This window comes from Capra hircus, chromosome 19, assembly GCF_001704415.2.
Source record: "Capra hircus breed San Clemente chromosome 19, ASM170441v1, whole genome shotgun sequence".
NCBI classification, from domain to species: domain Eukaryota; kingdom Metazoa; phylum Chordata; class Mammalia; order Artiodactyla; family Bovidae; genus Capra; species Capra hircus.
In genome coordinates, this window is record NC_030826.1 from 6483178 (window position 1) to 6488929 (window position 5752).

The 5752-nt window shown below is 43.3% G+C and overlaps 1 non-coding gene across 1 annotated transcript; it reads left to right on the forward strand.

The window, feature by feature from the left end:
- Window positions 700-771, forward strand: TRNAS-GGA. Its single transcript has one exon. It is a non-coding gene; the product is annotated as a tRNA-Ser (tRNA).

Consider the following 5752-nt stretch of genomic DNA (forward strand, 5'->3'; position numbering starts at 1 on the left):
GCAGTTGCCCTCTGCACTTCCAAGTAGAATATTGGACATCTTCCGATCTGGGCGGCTCATTTTTCAGTGTTGTCATATCTCTTTGACTTTTCATACTGTTCATGGGGTTCCTCTGGCAAGAATACTGGAGTGAGTTGCCATTTCCTCCTCCAGTGGACCATGTTTTAGAACAAAACTCTTCACTATGACCTGTCTGTCTTGGGTGGTCCTGCTCAGCATGGTTCACAGCTTCATTGAGTTACTCAAGCCCCTTTACCATGACAAGGTTGTAATCCATGAAGGGGTATATCCATTTACCTTCTGCTTATATTTAATACATTAAATTTTAAAACAGTGAGGCATAAATGGGCAAGTTGTTCAAATTATTAAATTCATATATTTTATTCATCTGGGGAGTCCACAAATATTGGATCTCTTCTTCCTTCATGGAGTTATATAAAGAGGTGACTCTCCAACACAGACAAGCTTTGGAATTCCCTGGGAAGCTTCTGAAAGCCACAGATGCTTAAGCTCATCCTGGCCAACCTCAGGCTACTGGAAAGTAAGGTTCAGAGAAACTGTATTTTCAGTTCCCCTCGTGATTTTGGCATGGAGGATGTTTACGGAATTGTTGATTTAACAACACTAGTACCGTAATATTATAACCTGAAAATGGACATCCTAAGGAGAAAATTGGGTCTAGGTTCAGGTAAATTGTCTCCCCTGGTGGCTCAGATGGTAAAGCGTCTGCCTGGAATGCAGGAGACCCAGGTTCGATTCCTGGGTTGGGAAGATCCCCTGGAGGAAATGGCCACCCACTCCAGTACTCTTGCCTGGAAAATTCCGTGGACTGAGGAGCCTGGTAGGCTACAGTCCATGGGGTCGCAAAGAGTTAGACACGACTGAGCTACTTCACTTCACTTCACTTCTTCAGGTAAATTAAGGCTCTAGGAAACATGCATACTTGAAAATTAACTATTTCATAACGGTATACAGCCAAATATGTGAAAAAGCATTTGCCATGTAGTAGTATGGGCTTCCCTGGTGGCTCAGAGGATAAAGCGTCTACCAGCAATGCAGGAGACCCAGGTTCGATCCCTGGGTTGGGAAGATCCCTTGGAGAAGGAAATGGCAACCCACTCCAATACTCTTGCCTGGAACATCCCATGGACAGAGGAGCCTGGTGGGCTACAGTCCAGAGGGTCGCAAAGAGTCAGACACGACTGAGCGACATCACTTTCACTTTCACTGTGTAGTAGTTAACAATTTGGGCCGCGTAATACCGGCTTTACGTTGATGATCTGAGAGATGGTGCCCACTGGAATATCTGTAAAATGAGTGACTGCGCCAGTTTTAGTCACCTTCATAAAGTCAGTCTGCACTGAAAGAGAGGGCATGGCAACTCAGGTCATGAGTGACTGGAACAAGACTCTTGCCTCTTGCGCTGTACACCCCAGTGTGGAGCTGCCCAAACCTGAAGTTCCGCAGGCAGAATAGGGAGGAGTAGAGCTGAATGGCATCAAGGTGCACAGCCCGGTCAGTGGCAGTTCCTAGGTATCAAGCCTAGACTGAGCTAAAGCCAAAAGCACTGGAGAAAAGAGCAGCTTCCCTGGACCATGCTGCTGGCAGAAGGCTGAGGCATGCTGTGCAGTGAGCGGGTGGTGGCGGGGCGGGGGGATGTTCCTTCACTGGCTGGTCCTCAGCAGGGCCAGCACTAGCCTCACTGTAAGGTGGACGGCAGGGCTCTGGCCGGTCTCACCCCAGGGCTCGATCCTTCCAAGAGATGAAGTGATGTCTTTCCCTGGATCATCCTGTGGATGTAGGACGCGCTGAAAGAGAATACAGTTTAATTCAACGGGCACAATCAGGTGGATGCTATGTTCCAAACCCATATCCCAGGCTGATGATACAGAAATGAAATAAACAGCTTCTGTTCTCAAAGACTCCACAGTCTGGAGGGAGAGGCAGGCATGTAAGCAGCTGCCTAAAATAAAACAAGAGCTAGAGGATGGGTATGCACAAACTTGTGCGACGTACCCAGGAAGCAGCAGCTCATTCTGCCTGGTCACCAGGGAAATTTGTGAAAGGAAAGTAATAACTGAACTGGATTGTCAGGGAAATGTGGGAATTTATCAGGTACACGAACGGGACGGGGAGATAAGGGTGAAGAGGAGGGATATTCTTGGCAGAGGAAATGGATCAGCTGTTTGTGGTGTGCTCAGCAAATGTAAATATCCTCTGTGTCTGCAACATAAAATAATGTTGCATGGTGGAAAAGATTGATGATATCCTCAGATGGGAGCCCTACCGCTCTGAGGATGCCCGTTGTCTTCTTCCTGGCTCAAAAGTAGAATAAAAGGACTGGCATTTGAAAGGGAATTTAGAAACTTAAACTTTACTACAACCCACAGTAAAATATGAATTTCATACACACAGACTCACATAGGAAATAGCATCTGTCAATACTTGCCATTGCAGGACTTCACTTGTGGTCTAGTGGTTACAAATCTGCCCGCTAATGCAGGATGCATGGATTCAATTCCTGATCCATGAAGATCCCGCACGCCCTGCAGCAAATAAACCAGTGCACCATAGCTACGGAGCCTCTGCTCTGGAGCCCATGAGGCTACTGAAAATTGAGATGCAGCTACTGAAGCCTGAGATGCAACTGCTGAAGCCTGCTTGCCCTGGGGCCCATGCTCTGGCAACGGGGGAAGCCACCACGATGAGAAGTCCACAGCCTGGAACCAGAGAGCAGCCCCCTCTGGCTGCCACTAGAGAAAGTCTGCGCAGCAGTGAAGACCCAGGACAGGCAAAAATAAATAAATAAATAAACAGTTTTAAAACCTTCAGTTCAGTTCAGTGACTCAGTCATGTCTTTGTGACCCCGTGGACTGTAGCACACCAGGCCTCCCTGTCCTTCACCATATCCAGAAGCTGGCTCAAACTCATGTCCATCAAGTCGGTGATGCCATCCAACCATCTCATCCTCTGTCGTCCCTTTCTCCTCCCACCTTCAATCTTTCCCAGCATCAGGGTCTTTACCAATGAGTCAGTTCTTCCCATCAGGTGGCCAAACTATTGGAGCCTCACCTTAAGCATCAGTCCTTCCAAATTATATTGAGGTCTGATTTCCTCTAGGATTGACTGGTTGGATCTCCTTGGAGTCCAAGGGACTCTCAAGAGTCTTCTCTAAAACCACAGTTCAAAAGCATCAATTCTTAGGTGCTCAGCTTTCTTTATAGTTCAACTCTCACATCCATTCATGACTGCTGGAAAAACCATAGCTTTGACTAGATGGACCTTTTTTGGTAAAGTAATGTCTCTGCTTTTTAATACCCTGTCTAAGTTGGTCATAGGCTTTCTTCCAAGGAGCAAGCATCTTTAAATTTCATGGCTGCAGTCATCATCTGCAATGATTTTGGAGCCGAAAAAAATAAAATCTCTCACTGTTTCCATTGTTTCCCCATCTACTTGTCATGAAGTGATGGGACCAGATGCCATGATCTTCAGTTTTTTGAATGTTGAGTTTTAAGCCAACTTTTTCACTCTCCTCTTTCACTTTCATCAAGAGGCTGTTTAGTTCCTCTTCACTTTCTGCCATAAGGTGGTGTCGTCTGCATATCTGAGGTTATTGATATTTCTCCCAGCAATCTTGATTCAAGTCTGTGCTTCATCTAGCCCGGCATTTTGCATAATGTACTCTGCATATATGTTAGCTAAGAAGGGTGACAATGTACAGCCTTGACGTACTCCTTTTCAATTTGGAACCAGTCTGTTGTTCCATGTCCAGTTCTGTTCCTTCTTGACCTGCTTACAGATTTCTTAGGAGGCAGGTAAAGTGGTCTGGCATTCCAATGTCTTGAAGAATTTTCCGCAATTTATTGTGATCTACACAGTCAGAGGCTTTGGCATAATCAATAAAGCAGAAGTAGATTTTTTTTTGTATTCTCTTGCTTTTTGATGATCCAATCGATGTTGGAAATTTGACCTCTCGTTCTTCTGCCTTTTCTAAATCCAGCTTGAATGTCTGGAAGTTCACGGTTCACATACTGTCGAGGCCTGACTTGGAGAATTTTGAGTATTACTTTACTAGCATGTGAGATGAGTGCAATTGTGCAGCAGTTTGAACATTCTTTGACATTTCCCTTCTTCGGGATTGGAATGAAAACTGACCTTTTCCAGTCCTGTGGCCACTGCTGAGTTTTCCAAATTTGCTGGCATATTGAGTGCAGCACTTTCACATGTGTCAAGGCATATGGCAAATCTCTGTATCTTCCAACATTGCTATGAACCTTAAATTGCTCTAAAAATAGTCTTTTTAAAAAAGGAAATAGAATAGAAAAGAAACTATTACCTTTTATTTTAAAAAAACCTACTTTAAAAAATAAAGATATAATAGTTTCTTTTATATGTTATTTCCTCTTTAAAATGACTATTTCTAGAGCAATTTAGGTTCACAGTGATGTTGGAAGATACAGAGTTTTGCCATATGCCTCGACACCTGCATGGCTTCGCCATTATTGAATCCCCCATCAGAGTGGCACTTCTTTATGACCCAAAGTCCAGAGTTTGCATTATGGTTCATCCCTGCTATTGTGCATTCTATGGCTTTTGCAAAAAAGATAATATGAATCCATCACCATAGTGTAATACAGAGAACTTTCACTGCCCTAAAGATCCTCTGTGCTCTGCCTATTTCATTACCTCCTTTGCATAAATTCGGGCAACTACTGATCCTTATACATGGTTTGGCCTGTTCCAGACTGTCTTGTGGTTGAATCATGCAGTATACAGCCTTTTTGGGTTGACTTTTTAACTTAGTAATATGCATTTAAAGTCTTCCATGTCTTTTCATGGTTTTATAGACCTCATTTCTTTTAAAAACTGAGTAAGTTCTCTTGTTGGTATGTACCTCAGTTTAGCCATTCAGTTACTGAAAAACATCTTGGTTGCTTCCCAATGTTGGCAGTTATAAGTAAAGCTGCTATAAACATCCATATGCATAAATTTTCAGTCGATTTGAGTAAATACCAAGGAGCACAGTGGCTGGATTGAATGGTGAAAGTATGTTTAGCTTTCTAAGAAACTGCCAAATTGTCTTCCAAAGTGGCTGCACCATTTTGCATTCTGTCCACAATGAATGGGAGTTCCCATTACTCCACATTCTCAACAGCATTTGATGTTGTCAAGGGTCTGGATTTGGGACATCCTAGCAGGGGTGTGGTAGCATCTCACTGCTTCTTTAATTTGCATTTTCCTGGTTACATATGATACGGAGGCTTGTGAACTGATTTAACTGCTAGATAATCATGGTGCCGTATTAATCAGTGGGTTCATCTTTTAGCAGCTTGGATTGATTATTTGAATCTTAAATCTCAGTTTCTGATCCCAGAACGGTTATAATTCTGTCATAGGATTTTGGAAAGCCTTTTCCTTTTCTGCACCTCAGTTTTCTCATCTTCTCATCTAGGATGAACAATATTTGTTTCTTCCTCAAAAAATTTCATCTTGAAGTCTATACAATCCTACCAAATCCTCCTTCTGGGTATTGATGAGGAATAAATAGAAAATTCCAGGGAGAACAATTGAGAATTTATAAAGTGAAATATAAATGGTTATTACTGGGCAATCTCTTACTTGAGTGACTGAAGCAGTGGGCATTTCTCTATTGGAGAGAGATGGAGCTGAGAAATTTTTACCCAACTGTAAACTGAACCCACTTTACCTTCTTGCTGTGCTCAGGAGCTTCCCATGAAACCGATCTTGCATG